Source organism: Asterias amurensis, chromosome 8 (assembly GCF_032118995.1).
Source record: "Asterias amurensis chromosome 8, ASM3211899v1".
NCBI classification, from domain to species: Eukaryota; Metazoa; Echinodermata; class Asteroidea; order Forcipulatida; family Asteriidae; genus Asterias; species Asterias amurensis.
The window spans coordinates 17,972,077-17,992,367 of NC_092655.1; the positions used below are offsets into that span (position 1 = coordinate 17,972,077).

Consider the following 20,291-nt stretch of genomic DNA (forward strand, 5'->3'; position numbering starts at 1 on the left):
AACATCTGTTAAGAGGTTTTACGGAGATGAGGTCGGCGCGAATTGTATATCTTTTGCTTAAATATTAACGTCGCTTTCTGTGATAGGCATATGTATTGTGTTAGAAATCTTTAACAGGTTTGACATTTTGGTCGAACAGCCAAAGTGTATCTCAACAAATGCATAAAATAACAAACCTGTAAATATTTGAGCTCAATTGGTCGTCGAAGTTGCAAGAGAATAATGGAAGAAACAACGCCCTTGTTGCACAAGTTGTGTGCTATCAGATGCTTGATTTCGAGACCTGCAAATCTAGTTCTTAGGTCTGAGAAATTGCTTTTTTTCTGGAAAACTATGTTACTATGAGGGAGCTGTTTCGCAAAATGTTTTTACTATCAACAGCTCTCCATTACCCGTTACCAATTACTGTTTTATGCTAAAAATTATTTTGAGTACCAATAGTGTCCAGGGCCTTTAAAGAGCACCGCCAAGTCTCGCGCATAATATGCGAACACTGAGACCAGACAAAGTGAGGGGGTTTGGTTTGTTTATTCTGTTCAAACGTTTAAAGCATTGCACTTGGGACCATAGTGGTTCCAAAAATAGTTTAATTCCGAGCATTTACATGAAATAAAAAACACATGACAAGATTAGTGGGACAAATCACCCATCACTGTTTTCAAACATCAGGATCGATAACCACCATGGATGAGAATCAATGAGTACCCCCTCATTAAGAACTATACACTCTAAATACTCCTGGGTCAAAATTGACCCGGATTTGGGTCCCAGGGGCCAGACCCATATCTGAGTCAGTTTGACCCGGAATCCGTGTCAATGTGACCCGGAATCCGTGACATTGTGACCAGAAATTTGGTTGAAAGCGGGTATTTTGACTCGGATTCCGGGTCACATTGACACGGATTCCAGGTCGCACTGACCAAGAAATGGGTCTGGCCCCCTCCTGGGACCCAAATCCGGGTCAATTCTGACACAGGAGTTTTTAGAGTGTACTGCACGGGCAAAACTTTACCAAGGGAATATTACCATCGTGGCCATCTGTATGTAAGACTCTCTGTAAACAGAAGTTTTAAGTTTCGAAATAACTAAAAACCAAAACTCAGATTTATTTTTAGAATTACTTTTTAATTTAACAAACGGAAAAGAAAAATACAACAATAACAATAGTTGTTCGGCTGTTGGCCGAACACCTAAATAAGTTACGCATCCTCATGTCAACACAGATTATCTCAAACATGGATCATTGTGGCTCATTCTTGTGCTCTCCCTTCGCCCCTGCACTTAACAGTTTTCCCACAGATTGTGTAATACACAGATTTCCTTGTGGAACACCCAAATCTTTAGTATTCCTCTTAAGCATGTAAAGGACCTTTAACTATTGCTTTGGACAGTTATGGGTTGAGGGATGTCACAACAACTTATTTAGACGTATATGTGCCTACCATTAAGAAACAAAAACTTTACTGATCTATTTCAGCAAAAATTCATTCAGTTTCATTTCACGCATGTTTCCATAGTTATTATTCAGTCCAGTCTTTCCCATAAAGGGTATGCGTACTTTTTGAAGGACACAAAACACAATCTCCACATATTTTTTAATAATATTAATACTTTACACAGTTATAAGATCATGACGGTGCAGAAAGCTTCCCTTAAAATTATTACATGCTTGGGTGCTGTAGTTTTTGAGAAATGTGTTAAATAAGTCACACAAATATTTTTAGCATGTAAAGGGTATTTTCGTGGCATTGTTTAAGTCATTCCTAAAAAATACAGCACCTCAGCAGGAATAGTATTTCATTGTAAGCTTTCTACTTCAAATATATTCAATCGGTGTGGGTTAAATGTAAGTCTGTGAACAGTGTTTTTCGTGTTACACAAGTACCCGGACCCTTAATTATTAATGTTTTATTTTTATTCATCAATATTTATAAAATACACTAGCAGTAAAAAAAAAACTAAATTGTGGTGTTAAATTAACATTTTGGCACAAACAAAACCATAACAATCACTAGATCGGGACGCGCACACGTGATTTCGTTCCTCTAAATTCTCATCCAGAGCTAGGTACGTTTTAGTCAGTCGGTTTCTACTTATTCAAAAAGAGTAAATATCCCACCATTCTTCAGTTTAATTTCTACCAACCAATTTACATCTGATAAAGTTAAAGGGAAGGTACACGTTTGGTTGTAACTCAAAATAGATATTAACTAAAAAACCTGACTAATAGTAACCAGCATTGGAGAGCTGTTCTATGAAACAATTTTGAGGAATGGCTCCCTCTGAAAAAGCGTAGATTTTGAGAAAGAGGTATATTTCTCACTAAAATTTTAAAAGACTTCTAGCCAGAAGTCTTTTATTTCTTTCTGAAATCACCGTTTAACAAGGATGTTTTTTCTTTCATTGTTTTCTCGCAACTTCGATGACCAATTGAGCGCATATTTTCACTGGTTTGTTATTTTATGCATATGTTGAGATAAACCAAGTGAGAAGACTGGTCTTGGACAGTTACCAATAGTGTCCACTGCCTTTAAGCGGTTATAACAAACCTCTGAGCTGCCGTTGACTTCTTATGCCGGATAATCTTTTCGGCAAATTTATTTTAATTTGACTGACCTTTTGACCAGTAAATATGTTGGCCTTTTCCTTTTGACCGTCCACGTGAAATCAAATGAGCTGGTGTTAAATTTAATGAATTTTTGATGAAACCATGATTGGGAATATACCTGTATAAAACACGGTTTATTAATAGTGCAAACAGCACGTTTTCCCTATTGACCGCCAGCAACATGTCCAGTGGGTTAGACTTGCAAGATTTGCAACCAAATCCTACCAAGCTAAACACTGATTTCACAATGATTAGACAGGTATAGTCGTCTAGTAACCGAATCGCAATTTCTTGGTTTGTGCAATTCATTTATTGATGTGTGCATCTCTTTAACATATGTTGGTACGTGTACGTTTGGAAATGACTCTAGTAATAACTGCATAGTAACCTTAAACGCAGTGGACACTATTGGTAATTACTCAAAATAATTATTAGCATAAAACCTTTCTTGGTGACGAGTAATGGGGAGAGGTTGATGGTAAAAAACATTGTGAGAAACGGCTCCTTCTGAAGTGCCAGAGTTTTCGAGAAAGAAGTAATTTTCCACGAATTTGATTTCGAGACCTCAGATTTAGAACTTGAGGTCTCGAAATCAACCATCTAAACGTACACAACTTCGTGTGACAAGGGTGTTTTTTCTTTCACTTTTATCTCGCAACTTCGAAGACCGATTGAGCTCAAATTTTCACAGGTTTGTTATTTTATGCATATGTTGAGATACACCAACTGTGAATGCTAGTCCTTGGCAATTACCAATAGTGTCCACTGCCTTTAAGAAGTACAGCAGCTTCAGATGGTATAAAGCATTTTTATAAACTGTTCTCGTCGAATTACTGCGGTTATGGAAAATAATCTATAACACTTTTATCCCCTCATATTTGAATCTTTAAATTGGTACTGACAGTAACGTTTTTCAGGTTGTGTATTCCATTTGCAGATTATTTTTTTCCGGCGTGGACATATAACCGCACAAGGTCTTTGGTGAGATCTCAAAAAATTTACTGGCTTTTTGAAATGAAATTTTCACCGGCTATTATAGTTTTATGGTTTGTATCAGCTACAACATATGGAATTAAAGCAAACGTTGGGTTCCAAATTGTATCAAACGTATATACATTGTCCCTTTAAACCTATGTTTTTGTAAAGCAGGAAGTTTCAGTGATTTAGATTTGGAAGGAACCCCAAGAGACTTATTTCAGGGGATCCATATGCAGTCACACAGGGACTGAAAACCCAATCAACATAGTGCCCCCTGTGGGATTTGAACCCAGCTGCAGGTCCTTGAAAGAGATGGAAGGCGAGGAGAGATACCCAACCCAAGCGCTCGATGATGGCATTATCTGGAATGTGCAGAGTTTTTAAATGAGTTTCTTCACATCAATGTAATCACCCGGAACGTGCTGTGGCAAACTGTACAATAATTAACCTCTGCGTTACTCGTGCTTTATCACATTCATTTGACCCACAAATCCTACATTGATTTGTTCCCCAGCTCTCAATCCCGACCCCGATATATCTTCATTATGAAATGACAAAAAGTCATAACAAACAATTTGATCTTTGTAATTACATTAAACATCTGTTAAGAGGTTCGAAGATGAGGCCGGCACGAATTGTATATATTTTGCTTAAATATTAACGTTGCTTTCTGTGATAGGCATAATGTATTGTGTTAGAAATCTGAAACATGTTTGACATTTTGGTCGAACAGCCAAACATGTTAAAGACACTGGACACTTTTGGTGGTTGTCAAAGACCAGTTGTCTCACTTGGTGTATCTCAACATATGCATGAAATAACAAACCTGTAAATATTTGAGCTCAATTGGTTGTCGAAGTTGCGAGAGAATAATGGAAGAAACAACACCCTTGTTATAGAGGTAATTTCTAGCTAAAATATTAAAAGACTTATGCAAGAAGTCTTGTACTCCTATCTGAAAGCACACAAATTCGTCCAACATGGGTGTTTTTCTTTGATCATTTTCTCGCAACTTCGATGACCAATTGAGCCCAAATTTTAACGGGCGTGTTGTTTTATGCATGTGTACAGATACACCAAGTGAGAAGACTGGTCTTTGACATTTACCAATAGTGTCCAGTTTCTCTAAGCCAGGAAAAAAAAAACACTGAAAGCAACTGAGGTTGGCAACCTTTTGTCTTAAATATCTGGTTCATTTGAGGCATTATTTTGTTCTTCAGTACAAAATTATGGGTGGTTGGGACAAGACAAATAATCTTGATGTTTTTACATTGACTATCCCGAAGAGCCCTACCAGTAGTAATGCTCGTTTTTTGCCGAATTGATTGTTGAAAATGATCTAAATAAAAAAAAAAGTTAAACCGGAAGCTGTGATTATTCCTTTGAGATGCTGGGCAAACAAACCCGCCAACGTTGGTTCATCCCCAAGTTCATTCATTAATTTAATTTAATTTAGTAGTTTTGCTGTGGAGCCAAGGAGTATCAGAAAAGCAAACCTAATCACAGTTTCTATAGCAAGAACCCACATGGAGTGTAGCAAAATAATCATAAAATAAGTTTTAGATGAAGGAGGAAAAAAACAAACAATATTCAAGGGAAAATCCACGCATAAAGGCACAGGCAAGGACTGCATTCTAAATGCACAGTTAACATTTATTAATTTTGGTCTAAAAGCTTTCTGATTTTGAAGTTCATCTTAAACCGTTTTTCCTGAAGATTTTTCCTCTGAAATAAAAATCATAATATTCAAAAAGGCAACAGCTGATGTCGGTCGTAACAACCAACATTTATAACATTGTATGTAGGCTGAAAATCATGGACGGTTTGTTTACTATTTGCCCGCACAACAAATTATTCACAAATTTTCACAGGTTTGTTATTTCATGTTTAATGGATAATCACACAAATCGTGAAGACGTTTGTCTGTGACTATTTTGTCAGAATGACATGAGCATATGCGACAGATGCTCTAATGAAAAGTTCAGAATTGGCAATTATGGAGTTTGTTTAAAAATTAAAAAATATTAATTTAATGCAGCATGGTCACTCGGTACTAATTCTTCAGAGATAAGTATAACCGCTCCCGTCGCTTTCAAAATTCGCTTTTTTTTTCCCGGCAAATATCACAAAAATGATCGATCAATTTAAAGGAACACGTTGCCTTGGATCGGACGATTTGGTCAAAACAAAAGCGTTTGTAACCGTTTTTTATAAAATGCATATGGTTGGAAAGATGTTATAAAAGTAGAATACAATGATCCACACAAGTTTGCCTCGAAATTGCGTGGTTTTCCTTCTACTGTGCGAACTAACATGGTCGGCCATTTATGGGAGTCAAAATTTTGACACCCATAAATGGCCGACGTGTTAGTCGACGAGGTTAAAGGAAAACCACGCAATTTCGAGGCATGTTTGTGTGGATCATTGTATTCTACTTTTACAACATCTTTCTACCCATATGCATTTTATAAAAAACGGTTACAAACGCTTTTCAAAGACCAACTCGACCGATCCAAGGCAACGTGTTCCTTTAACACATCTGACTACTCCGTCGCGTCAACAGTCACAACATGAGTAATCCAATTTCAACAGCTATTACGCATTCACTTGTAAAAAAAAAAACATCTCTCACATTCAGTACGTCGTCAAGACTATTTGATTAGCAAGAGGTTGGTCAACCATTCAATGTCATCAATTGCATAAATAGAAAGTCGAGGTTCGGCCAAAGAATGATAAAAACGTAATGTGGGGAAAGTCTATAAAAGAAAGAGAACTTAACCAAACCTGAATGAGAGAAAAACGAACGAATGTGCATGAAAACGAGTATGGACGAATCGGGAACTAGAAGTCTGTACGGGTATATTTTTACACGGCGTTTAAAAATAAAATGTTCAGTGATGTTAAGAAAATTAATATCGCAATAGTTTTGCCGTAATCCAACAACGAGAGTGTGTTGTTTTAACATTAAAAAAAAACTAGGCAAACAAACTATACTAGGTTCATAAAGGGGTTGTCAGTGGAGAGAAAAGGGCGTCAAGCTCTTAACCTCGATATGGTCCGTCTAATACAAGGTTGATGTTTGCTCAAACTCTTTATCAGTGTTACTAATCGCCTAAATAAGCATCAAAAGTTTAAGCCGATTAATTTGCTTCGTAAGCAAAATTGTGTTGTTATTTAAGGCTCAATAATGCAATGTAAGCACTCGCGGAAAATTAATAACAAATTTTAATTTTGAACCAGTTGGAACGATGTTTCTAATAATATCTTATTCAATTTTGATCCGATTCATTTTTGGTATTTGATTCAAATTGTACTTTTATTGGATCTTTGTACAAGCTGGAAAACATGAGAGACCAGTGGTTAATTACCACTGAATGGGCCATCGGGCCACCCAATTGAAACAAAAATATTATACAATATATATATACATCCATAGCTGCTATATGATTAATAATTTAAGTGACATGTTTCCTTGGATTGGACGATTTTTTGCAACAATAAGCGTTTGAAAGCCAGCCTTTGTTGTAAAAGAATATTTTTTTTGTAAAAATAATTATTCACGCATGGATTATCCATGCCTCAAAGTTGTATGGCTTTTCATTTGCTTCGCGAACTAAAACGGTTGTCGTTTCATAGAGTCAAAAAATGGTTCATCAAATTTAAGCCTTGCAGGCTCATAAGAACATTATGGTGATAATTTTTCTGAACAACATGGCGCACAAAGTTACATCGTTGTATTCGATCTAAACTTGTAGATGATTAGTTTTCCACGAATTTGATTTCGAGACCTCAGATTTAGAATTTGAGGTCTCGAAATCAACCATCTGAAAGCACACAGCTTCTTCTGACAAGGGTGTTTTTTTCCCATCATTATCTCGCAACTTCGACGGCCGATTGAGATCAAGTTTTCACAGGTTTGTTAATTTATGCATGTGTTGTGATACACCAAGTGAGAAGACCGGTCTTTGACAATGACCATTAGTGTCCAGCCGTCGATTTCACAAAACTCTTCCTAACTTAAGACTAATCTTAGGACTTCGGACGAGTCCCAACCCTGCACTGTAGCATGCAGACCTTAAGATTAATCCCAAGTTAGGAAGAGTTACTCGTCCTAACTTGTGAGATAAGATGAGTCCTAACTCTTTGTGAAATCGGCGGCTGTGTCTTTAATATCCCGTATCCAAAACGTACAGCTATATACGGCTGTTGCTAATGGTGTAGCAGTGTATGTTCTATACTTCAACGCATGGTAGACCTACGCGTCAATCCGGCCCTGTCGGTAGCCGTATCCATATCGGACTTAGCCGTAAACAACAAAACAAAATACTGATAAAAATATTATTTAAAAATCTAATCTGCATCTGCTTACCCATCAAGTTTACGACAACGGATGTGAAAAAATGACACCACTCGGACTGTTACGGATTTACAGTCTCACGACAGGAGTTAACGGCAGCATCTCCTCTGCTTTTACAGTCACGTCCCACGAAAATATGATGAAATAAATCATAAGTCTTCTAGACTGTATCCACACACGTAACGAGTTTCTCTCACTAATAAATCACGAGTTGGACACAGATGTAGCTTCGGAGTCCTCGCTCAAATCAAAACTCCCTACCGAGAAGTTGAATTTTTTCTTTGATGGACATGCCCCGTTGTTGCTAAATTTATGACAACTCCGCCTCGTCTTAATGCACATCAATGATAGGGTTGCGCTATGATTGTTTTCCCCCAGCCCCTAATAATGTATAGTCACAGTCCAAAGGTTAAGAGAAAACTTAATTAATCGTCCGATTAAATCCGTGTTTGTTTTAGGGTAGATCGTCTGGAGGTAATGTCACACATAAAACAGTTAATAACCCATGAGGTTGATGCGAAATAGTTTCTCTGTCATGATTACGCCATTGAGTGCCATTGACACAGAGTCAACAATTAGTCGTTTCGCTACCGGTTGTTTTTTTAAATACTGAATGAAGACCAAGGGGGACTTATAAAGGATCGTTTACTTGAGTGATCAACTTCAAATACTGCAACATTTGTGTAATAATGGATTTTGTAAGGCAAGCTTTTTTAACATTTAATTGGTGTTTTAAAGGCAGTGGACACTTTTGGTAAATACTCAAAATAATTATTAGGATAAAACCTTAATTGGTAATAAGTAATGTGGAGAGGTTGATAGTATAAAACATTGTGAGAAACGGCTCCCTCGGATGAAGTAAGTTAGTTTTCGAGAAAGAAGTAATTTTCCACTAATTTGATTTTGAGACCTCATATCATTTTAGTTGAGGTCTCGAAATCAAGTATCTGAAAGCACGCAACTTCGTGTGACAAGGGTGTTTTTTCTTTCATAGTTATCTTGCAACATACACAACCGATTGAGCTCAAACTTGCACATGTTTGTTATTTAATGCATGTTGAGAAACACCAAGTGAGAAGACTGGTCTTTGACAATAAAAATTACCAATAGTGTCCAGTGTCTTCAACGCAACACTCGAAGTGTGGACTAGAGAACAAAAGAAGTTCACACATTTCAAACACTATGTTGACTTACATACGTCCCCAGTTTTGAAGAACAAAGGAATGTCCACAGAGTGGCTGCACACACAAAGCTGTGGGTTTGTATGGCCTACCCTCCGAGGACATTTTTTCAATAGGGGCAATAGGTCCTCAATAGTCGGTTCTTTGTGTCCTCACTAGTCATTTGTGTACGAAAACAATCGGGACTGCTTCAATACAGAAACAACAGAAAGTGAAATAGGTGTCCTCTAATGGTCGAACACGACTGTGTGTATGCAATAGGTCCTCAATAGTCGGTTCTTTGATTTCATGGGTCCTCACTAGTAATTTGTGTACAAAACCAATTGGGTTGCTTCGATACAGGAACAGCAGAAAGTACAATAGGTGTGCTCTAACGTTATAGTCAAAGACGACGGGGTGTGTGTTTTTTTTTACGCTGACTACCAGAAGTGTGAACTTGAGAATCAAAGAAGTCCACATGACGTAGGGACTTCAAATATTTTGTAAGCTTACACACGTCCACACAGTGTTATTTACAGTGTTGAAGTACAAATACCCGATAAAACGTTCTGTGGAAACAAAATGTGGGCCCAATTTTAAAGAACTGCTTCAGCAGAATATATTGTTTAACAATATTGTCTGCTAAGCAGAGATGAGCAGGGTACCAGTTACAAACTATACATGCGACATGGTAGTTTGGCTGGTCACCTCTTTCTGGTAAGCATAATTCTCCTGAAGACGAGCAGAGTATACTGTTCGAAACGTCGAGACCCAACCGGCTCTTTTCAGAGCCAACACTCAAGAGATTTACACATGGTTGTACCCGCATGTTTACTATTTATTTATAGTTTCTTCTTAATTCTCCACACCATGCAAAGCTTTAAACAATACTTAGGCATAACTTTGTTGTGTTTGTTACTTTTTGTGCAAACAAAATTTAGCCGCTGGCAGGAGTAATTATATGCGTGAGATAGGCGAACTGTCGAAATTGGATTGACGGCAAGTCAACATCGCTCACCGTCCCTCACCACATACCTCATACTTACAGCAACAAAATCATCTCTCTTGAGTATACTCATCATTTGTGTCTGAAAGACACAATAGCTTACGCAAATTTAATGAAAACGAAACCTACCTTTTGTGTCTGTATCAAAACAAAAAGAGGGAACACTCAAGCAGTGTGCCCAAAATTTGAAGAATTGCTTTTAGAATAAGAAAAATTACCTATTACGCAATGAAGACCTCTCTTGAAAGTTTCCAGAGAAACAATGTTCAGGGTAGAAAAATCAGGTATTTTTTTCCAGAGAACATGGCTCAATTTCATGGTTCTACGTGGCATTATATGCTTTTAAAGGCCCAAGAAATTTGGTGTTTAAACACACCGTACACGTTTGGAATAAATTACTCAAAATTAGCATAAAACCTTACTTTGTAACGAACAATGGAGAGCTGTTGGTAGTATACAACACATTGTGAGAAACGACTCCCTCTGAAGTATAACGTAGTTTTTGAGAAAGATTATTAATTCTCACTAAAATTATATAAACCTCTGACCAGAAACATTTTATTCGGATCTGAAAGCACACTGTTTTGTACAATCAGGGTGTTATCTTTCATCATTTTCTTGCAATTTCAGTGACCAATTGAGTCCAAATTTTCACAGGCTTGTTATTTTATGGATATATGGGAAACACTAAGTGAGATTACTGGTCTTTGAAAATTATCAGATAGTGTTCAGTGCCTTTAACACACGATGTAAGCATGGAATTTCGCGAGCGGATCCATGAAATTGAGCCCTGTTTTTCTGGAGTAAGCTACCCGATTCGTCTTCCCATCAAAAAATTGTTTCTCTGGAAACGTTCAAAACAGAACTACGAGGAAACTGCTTATTACACTATTAAAGAGCAGTGTCCTCATTTATGTTTTGAAAGTTTCCTGAAAAATAACGTCACGAGTGTATCGTGACTAATTTCCGTTTAAGTTTTCGCCATGATTAATCACTGTTCATCTATGTTCATATTATTATTGCTGTTGCGACATTGGTAATGAATTTTATAGAGCGTACAATTTGTAAATCCATGTATTATTGTTGTAACCTTCCCCAGGGTATGGGGTTCAATTTGTTCCGTTTGGGAAATAAAGTTCAGTACAATACAAAAAAGAGAAAAGAAAAAGAAAAAAAATGAAAATGTGTACCCAATTCTCCTATAAATAATTTAACTCTAAACGTTGTATATTTGAATTGGTAGTCTTGAAAGGTATAATGTTACACGCTCTCAAAGGGTAAAATTTGTATACCTAGTTTGGCTTATTACATGCCTACTAAACCGCAACACAGCAATGTCCAATACCATTAAAAGCCAGAGCTTTCGATATTTGCTATTCGGAGACCAGGTCGAGTCAACAATCTGAATCAATAAAACCGATCCTTGAAAATCCAGCTAATTCCATTACAGCATTTCAAATCAATCCACCAGTTTCTCTGTCTGAAATTGCTGTGTGAGGTTTTGGGTGGAGTCTCTTGTTGTTTAACGTAATATAACACTTAAAGTCATAATTGACCCCATTTTCTTGAAGCCCCATTCCCGCGAAACTAGTTTTTCCTACTCAATACAAATAGAAGCAGTCTGGCAGGTCTTTTTTGCTCCCAAGCACGCTGCTAGCTATCGATTTGGTTCCCTCCTCACTCAAAACAGCGTTTGCCTGCAGCGCCTGTTCTAAATTGTCTCAATTCAATAAGTGTCTATAATGTGTCTTCAAAAGTTGTTTTATCAAGTGTGAACTAGAAATACTAAGTGAACCAACATCAGCAGAAGATGGGTTCGACTCCCCGTCGTGACGCTCGTGCCTGTTTTCCCACCGCCCTGGGGTCGATTTCACAAAGAACTAAGGACGAGTCCTAACTTAAGACTAGTCATATAGGAGATATTAAAAAATTAAGGCTATTCCTATTAAAGTTAGGACGAGTAACTCGTCCTGACTCGAGATTATTAGACCATAAGTCTTATGTCGAGTTATGATGTATGAAAGGCAGTGGACACTATTATTGGTAATTACTCAAAGTAATTATTAGCATAAAACCTTACTTGGTTACGAGTAAAGGGGAGCTGTTTATAGTATAAAACGTTGCGAGAAACGACTCCCTCTGAAGTAACGTAGGTTTCGAAAAGTAAGTAATTTTCCACGAATTTGATTCCGGGACCTCAGATTTAGAATTGAAGGTCTCGAAATCAAGCATCTTAAAGCACACAACTTCGTGTGGTAAGGGTGTTTTTTCTTTCATTATTATCTCACAACTTCGACGATCAATTGAGCTCCAATTTTCAAAGGTTTGTTATTTTGTGCGTATGTTGAGAGCATGAAGACTGGGCCCAATTTCATAGAGCTGCTTAAACACAAAGTTTTGCTTAAGCAAAAGAAAAACCTTGCTAAGTAAAATCAGACTACCGGCCATGACTCCGTTCAATTGTTATTCTAAGTAAACAAAAGCTAAATACCAGTCACAGGCAATGCATATGGCATGACATTTTGGCCAGTAACACGTGTAAAACAAGCGAGCTATTTTCATGCTTAAGCACATTTTTTGCTTAAGCAGCCCTATAAAATTGGCCCCTGGTCTCTGACAATTACCAGTAGTGTCCAGTGTCTTTAACTGTTTCTGAAACCGACCCCAGGTTGCTCAAGCCTTCGCTTAGCAGCTGAAACTACTCGCCTCGTGGAACCTAAATCACTGTCAAGCTTCTCAAGTCTGCATGAAGTCGCACCTTTTCCCATTTTGCTCCTCATACTTGGAATGCCCTCACTATATATCAATCAGGGAATCTGACTCGTTATGCAAGTTCAAGAAGTGTATATCAAACAGTTGGTATACTCACGCTAACGCCCTACGTTCTTGACGTAGTGGCACTCTATGCATCTCGTTTAATGGCACTGGGCACTGTTGTTAATTACTCAAATTAATTACTAGCATACAAACTTAACTAGTAGCGAGCCATAGAGAGCTGTTAATATTATAAACCATTGTGAGACGCGGCTCCTTCTGAAGTAACGTAGTTTTTGAGAATGAGGTAATTTTCTCACTAAAATAAAAAAAACTTCAGCTGAAACCTTGTATTATGCATATGAGAGCACTCAATTGTGCAACAAGGGTGTTTTTTCTTTCATTATACTATCTTCCACCTTAGGTGACTAATTGAGTCCAAACTGTCACAGATTTTATGCTGATGTTGGGATACACCAAGTGAGAATACTGGGCCCAATTTCATAGAGCTGCTTAAGCAAAAAATGTTGCTTAAGCAAAAATTTCATTGCTTAGTAAAATCAGATTACCGGCCAAGACTCCACTCAATTGTAATGCTAAGTAAACAACAGCTTAATACTAGTCATAAGCAATGTATATGGCAGGAAATTTTGGCCAGTAACATGTGTAAAATAAGCGAGCTATTTTCGTGCTTAAGCAAATTTTTTGCTTAAGCAGCTCTATGAAATTTGCCCCTGGTCTTTGAATTGTTTTTACCAAACGTGTCTATAGTGCCTTTAAACGAGGCTATACAACTTATAATTATGTTGCTTCGTCTCTTCTCTGATGCCACGTGAAGCCGTTGGTCCTGTGCGTTGTGAAATGTAAAATAACCCCGTGTATTATTAGAAAAGGTTATTAGAAAAGGGGTTAGCCCTGTGTTTATGACAGTCGCTGCTAAATGCACCGAAGCCCCATAAATCCTAAAGTGCCATGGTCTTATGTTAAATGAAACGGTTGTCTTGAAATGTTTCTGATTCTTAATTAAATAAACTGGACACTATTGGTAATTGTCTAAGACCAGTCTTCTCACTTTGTGTGTCTCAACATATGCATAAAAATAACAAACCTGTGAAAAGTTGAGCTCAATTGGTCGTCAAAGTTGCGAGACATTAATGGAAGAAAAAGACACCTTGTATCACAAAGTTGTGTGCTTTCAGCTGAGGTTTCGATTTCAGTTCAAATATTTTAGTGAGAAATTACCCGTTTTTAAAAAAATATGTTTCCAGAGGGAGCCGTTTCTCACAATGTTTTATACTATCAACAGCTCTCTATTGCTCGCTACCAAGTAAAAGTTTTTATGCTAACATTATTTTGAGTAATTACCAGTACTGTCCAGTGCATTTAGCAACATCGAGTACCTTATTTGTATACATGACGCTATTATACATACACCTGCATATATTATGTTTTTGTATCAAATGTGAGGCTGGTATGACAATTAAAACATCATACAACACGGCGATTCAAATCCGAGAAGGGGAACCAGACAACATTGAAAGTCAATGTCTGCATAATGTCTGCTCCCTATACCGAACACGCCACCATCACTAACGTCATAAACCGGTGCACGTTTGTTGATACGTTTGTTAACATACAGCGTATTAGCTTCCGATCGGTCGAAAGTCAACTTTCTCTGTGATTTATTATTAATTATTAACCACCAAACAGTTGTCGAGAACATACTCTCGCTTCGCTACATTGCTAACGTTACGTGTTTCGAAGAACACACAGTAACCTCCGATAGTTTATTCTGATCGTCGTCAGTTCATAGACGTTTTACTCTAAAGTGCAAGTCATCATTAGAGTACATTGAAGTGTTGCACCTGCTAGCCAAGAATCACTATCCGTCGTGAGTGAAATCAAATTGCATCGCCAATGCGCAAGCTGCCCAATTATTGGTCTACATTGCTGTTGCATTTTCGTTTCATTTATTGTAGTTAATTTGTTGCAAAATTGTATTTATTACAGTTTATTTCCTACTGCATTGTGTTTTATTTTATGGTGGGAGAGGTTGGTTCGAGTCCCATCCGATGCATGAACTGAGCAAGCTTACACACATTGGTGTAAGGGTAAAACCAAAATATTCTTCACCCACGGTGCAAACTTATCAATTAAAGACACTGGACACTGTTGGTAATTGTCAAAGACCAGTCTTTTCACTTGCTGTATCTCAACATATGCACAAAATAACAAACCTGTGAAAAGTTGAACTCAATTGGTAGTTGAAGTTGCGAGAAAATAATGGAAGAAAAAACACCCATGTCATACGAAGTTGTGTGCTTTCAGATGCTTGATTTCGGAAACTCAAAATCCAATTCTAAGGTCTCAAAATCAAATTCGTGGAAAATTACTTCTTTCTCTAAAACTACTCCACTTCAGAGGGAGCCGTTTTTCACAATGTTTTACACCACCAACCTCCCCCCATTACTCATTACCAAGTAAGGTTTTTATGCTAATAATTATTTTGAGTAATTACCAATAGTGTCCACTGCCTTTAAAGGGAAGTACGTTGGGTAATCACTCTGTAATTTAGTAGCAAAAACTTACTGTACAACAGCTTATTAATTTAGAAATTCTATATCTACGCTCTACACAGCAAGCTCGAGAGGTCATGATGGGGGTGTGGCACAATGGTAACTGGAGGGTGACAGTCCGGTTCGTACGTAATGGCAGTAAGGGGAGGGGGGGGGGGGGGGGGGGGCTTCGCATGCCCAATGTTACTGATCCAGTCACGTTGTTTATCACTTTGATGTTGATGCTTCCATTGCACTGGTATTTTAATTTCAATGTTATGTGCACTCCAATTCTGGGGAGTTTTTTAGGAGAATTGTTTCATTGCATAGTTTTTTTTTTGTTTTTGTTTTTTTCTTTTTTTCTAACTCTATTTGGCTATTGCATGATGACAAATTACATGTTTGACATGCTGTGACAGGATTTTGGAGACGGCATTCTTTGCTGACTGATTACATCGGATCTAAAATTACAAATTAACTTGTTTCTTGGTAATAAAGGAAGTCACTGCGATTCACGTCCCATCAAAAACACATCCATCATTGCACATAACTTGATAAACGATACTGAACATACTTTAAAGTGATACCAGTAATGAAATAACGTTTGTTCTTTGCTCTTCTATTTTGCTCTTCTTTGCTCTTCTATTTTGCTAAATGAATATGTTTTTGTTTGTGCGTGTTTACCTCTGACGAAGGTCCGGTTTTTGAACGAAAGCTTAAGGCCCTCTCCACTAGTACAGGTCTATAATATATAAATATGCCTTTAAATGGTAACTTTAATGGCCAAAAATTTCCCGCTTTTTCGTGATACCTTACCTTAATCCTTTGCTCATCTTTTTTTGCCATAAATGGATATGTTTTTCTTCGTGTCATGGACTTGTTTTCAATGCCTCCGAAGATGGTCCGGTTTTGATCGAAAGCTAAAGCCATCTACCCTATACTAATTTTGAATATGCCTTATACGTATGTGTTCATGTCAAGTAAATACGGTGTCTAGGCATTGAGAGCATGAAACTAGTATTTGTTTTTGTATTTTGTTTATATACAACTGACGAGTTCTCGCCCATAAAGCGAGTCACATCTGGAGCTGGTCCATGGTCTGATAGCAGGAATTATGCGACAAATCACAGAGCATTCTCCACGAGGGTTGTGAGACGGGACATCTGTGCCCAATTTCGCGAAGCTCTTGCATAAAATAGTGCTTGACGTCTTTCGAGGCAAACTTCACCACAATGTGCACATAGATCCTGTTTTTGTTAAGCAATAGTTGTCTGTGCTTAGCAAGTTGTTGTACTCACAGGCTTTATGAAATCATGGAGGTAGGATTAATCCTACCTCCATGATGAAATTAAGCCCTGATGTCTCGACAAAGTTCGATATTAGAACAGTAAGCTGCTGAATGGTCGTGTGACCTTCTGACCGTCAAAGTCACGGGATCTTTATGGTTTGGCATCAGGGATGAAACACGCACTCTATAACCTCCAGGGTCAGAATTATCCCGAATTCCGGGTCAACTGACCCGAATTGGGTTACGATTCAAAACTGACCCATATTCCGGGTCTCCTGCATTGGGCCTGACCCATTATGGGTCAAGACTATAATAATCTCTTGTCAAAATGATTCAAACCTCTGTCAAACTAATGCAGAAACAGGGTTGAAAGTCATACCTACAAGATTTGTAACCAGTTTTCGGATCAGCCTGACCAAGAAAAAGGTCCGGTCCCTGAAAACCGGAACCCGTGTGAATTCTGTTCCGGGAATTTTTTTTTTTAATATTTTTTTTAAAGTGCGCCCCGAATTGCGCCGGCCACGTTTCGCTCCGAATAATGTGCGTGATTGAAAAACCGAGATTGTGGTTTCGTTTTCCAATTTCTTGGGTTGCATTCCTCTGTTAAAACACGATGCATGGGGACGAGTGTTAATTTCATCCCCGACTTCTTCACCGTTCAAATTCCTCTAAGCGACGGCCAAGCGACCGGCATGAAACCTTTCCCTCACCTGTTATGTCATTGCCCTTTAAAACAATATTGCCAGACTCGGTGTATACCGATACGATTTAAATGCACTGGACACTATTGGTAAATACTCAAAACATTTGCTAGCACAAAAACTTACTTGGTAACGAGCGAGGAAGAGTATGAAACATTGTGAAAAACGGCTCCATCTGAAGTAAGTTTTTAAGAAAGAGACAACTTCTCACTCAAATAATAAAATACTTCAGCTGAAGCCTTAATTTCATTATGCATCTAAAACCACACAACATAATGCATAAACAAGGGTGTTTTTCCTTTCATTATTTTTTTTGCAAATTCGATGACCAATATTGAGTAAAAAAAATCACAGATTGATTATTTTATCATTATGTTGGAATACACCAATTGAGAACACTGGTCTTTGACGATTACCAAATGTTTCCAATGCCTTTAAAGTGTGTGTTCTTTACAATGTGACACCATCATGATCAACAAGAAGTGAAATAAAATGTATAAAGTTCAATTCAATTCAATTCAATAATACGTTTATTCCATTATACTCTTGTTGGGAAAACAGAACAGTTCGGAGACTTCGTCAGAACATAGAAATGTAACAAAAGTGATAGTGCACTTATTTTGCACTTACTTTGTTTCTGATCAGTGTAACCCAAAACCGAGCCTTCAGGGACAACATCGTGCATCTACTAATCCGGTTTTCCTTTTCATTCGGGTCGCCTTGTAAAATAGAACAGTCAATTTGTCAACTTGTGTTTATATTTTGCGACGATGTGTGCAACCAATATTGCTTAAAGTGTGCGCAACTGATGTGAACAAAAGTGATGTTTGAAGCTTGCATGGTGTGGACAATATGAATAAACGATGAATAATTGTAAACTTGCAGGTACAACCATGTAATAATTCTCTTTTGAGGGAGTGTTGGCTCCGAAAAGAGCCGTTTTGGTCTAGACGTTTACAGTATACTATGCCTGTCTTCAGGAGAAGTTTTTTTTCTTCTTTAATGTTCGCATATTCAATGATGTCCATAATCAACTGCGGTTTCACTCTCTCTAAAAATAGTGTTGACGATGCCAAGTTTCAAAGAAAATTGTGTAAAACATGTCAAGAAAGAAAACACGCGGTAGTCCAATCACAACCGCTTCTCAATCCTTGATATGTATTTATTTTGTATCGCTTCTGCTTGAACTGTTCTGCCATGTTTTTGCTAATTACATGAACTCATTGTATTTCCTCTGATCTATCTTGTGTCAGAGTGAGCTGTCATGTTTTATGTTAAATGTGAAGTGAAGTGTGATGTTCGCCTGTCCTTTTGTTTGCATGTATCTCTGCTTGTTGTGTTTCTTTGTCTATCTGGCTGTTTTTTATTTTTTTAATTTTTTTTTAATTTTTTTATATATACAAGCTTTTGCTTATCAAAACAGCCACATGCCTCTTACATACACTGCTTACCTTGCTCTGCTTTATAGCTCCATGTACTTGTCGATATTTTTCATGGAAGTATATTAATAAATTGAATTAAACTGTTGCCTGTGAACGACAGAAATAGATTCCATCTGTTATAGTTCGCAAAAGGTTTACGTTTACAATACTTGATGGCAAAATGTGCGGTCGCTCTTTCACTTTCTCTTCGCGGGTGAGTTCAAGAAACATGTTTTTGCAATTAATTGGACGCTCCAGTTCAAGGATATTAACTTGTTTAATGAATGGGATATCGATTAATGCAACGGCTTGTGAAATATCGTTCTTATTTCGCTATTGCGATGTGTTTTATAAACTTAAAGGGACACTTCGGGTTCGTTGGGCTATTTGTGCTGCAACATAGACTAAGATATGACTTCAAAAATATTTATCAAATTCAGCCGTTTTCGAGCATTTAAAAAAAAAAATCACGGATTAAAATAAAACTTACACGGTCTAATGATGATGAAAGTAGAAAACATGCCTTAAAATATTAATGTCTGAAATATAATATTTTTTATGAGAAATAAATAATTTAATTTCGCGTTTGAAGTTTATCGCTCATGTGGGCGTTTTATTACTTTTTTTTCGATCGATGTCATCAAAATGTGTGATCGGTTTCACTATTTTCTCGTGCACCAGACAACCGATCGATCTGAAACTTCTACAGGTTTGTCAGTGTATGTATATGTTGGATAACATAAAGTGCTTATATTGCCAGCAACTGTTGTGTAAGCAAAAAAAAAACCAAAAAAACCCAAAAACAATTCTGTAATGTTCCTCTAACCGGGCAAGTTTAGGGCTTCAGTTTTGATGGGACACATTGCCACCGGAAGGGGCGCATTTGGGCAAAACAAAGGAGTTTGTTATGAAATGAATAATGTTGGAAATGTGTGTTAAAAGAAGAATGGGGTGATCCGCACAAACATGCCTCGAATTGTGTCGTTTTCCTCTAAGTTCGTAAACTAACACAGTCCGCCATTTTGTAGAAACATTTCTTGACCCCACAAAATCACGAACTGTGTTAGTTCAGAAAGTCAAAAGAAAACCACAACAGTTTTCGAATAATATTTTTGTGTGAATCATTTGTCGACTTTTAAAACATTCGTTCAACTCCAACGAACGCTTTTTAGAGCCCAAAAGCGCCCAAATCAGGAGGCAACGTGCCCCTTTAATTCCATTTGAATCCGTGAGTGTGGCGTTGTCTAAACAAGTTCAAAGATTCCAACGCCTGTAAACATCCATAGGTCATGCCATTGCAAGCAGCAGTAATATAGCAATTATTTGTCTTACTTTTAAAACATGTCTCTTACCATAATGTTCGTCTCGTAAAATAAACGCCTTTTAGAGCCCAAAGCGCCCAAAAAGGGGGCCCCTTTAATGCCATTTGAAACCATTAACCATGTGGCGTTGTCTAAACAAGT

General features: G+C 37.5%; 1 protein-coding gene across 2 annotated transcripts in view; it reads right to left on the bottom strand.

Moving 5' to 3' along the window:
- The window catches only part of LOC139940773 (allatostatin-A receptor-like), a 35,783-nt gene that overhangs the window by 13,717 nt on the left and 1,775 nt on the right, over positions 1-20,291 (bottom strand). Inside the window, exon 1 of one of the 2 annotated variants that reach the window (XM_071937151.1) lies at positions 7,956-8,226. The exons of the other annotated variant lie outside the window; for it this stretch is intronic. The gene's annotated coding sequence lies outside the window, so the exon portion shown is untranslated. Of the gene's footprint in view, positions 1-7,955; positions 8,227-20,291 lie in introns of those variants that run through there. 2 annotated transcript variants of the gene reach the window in all.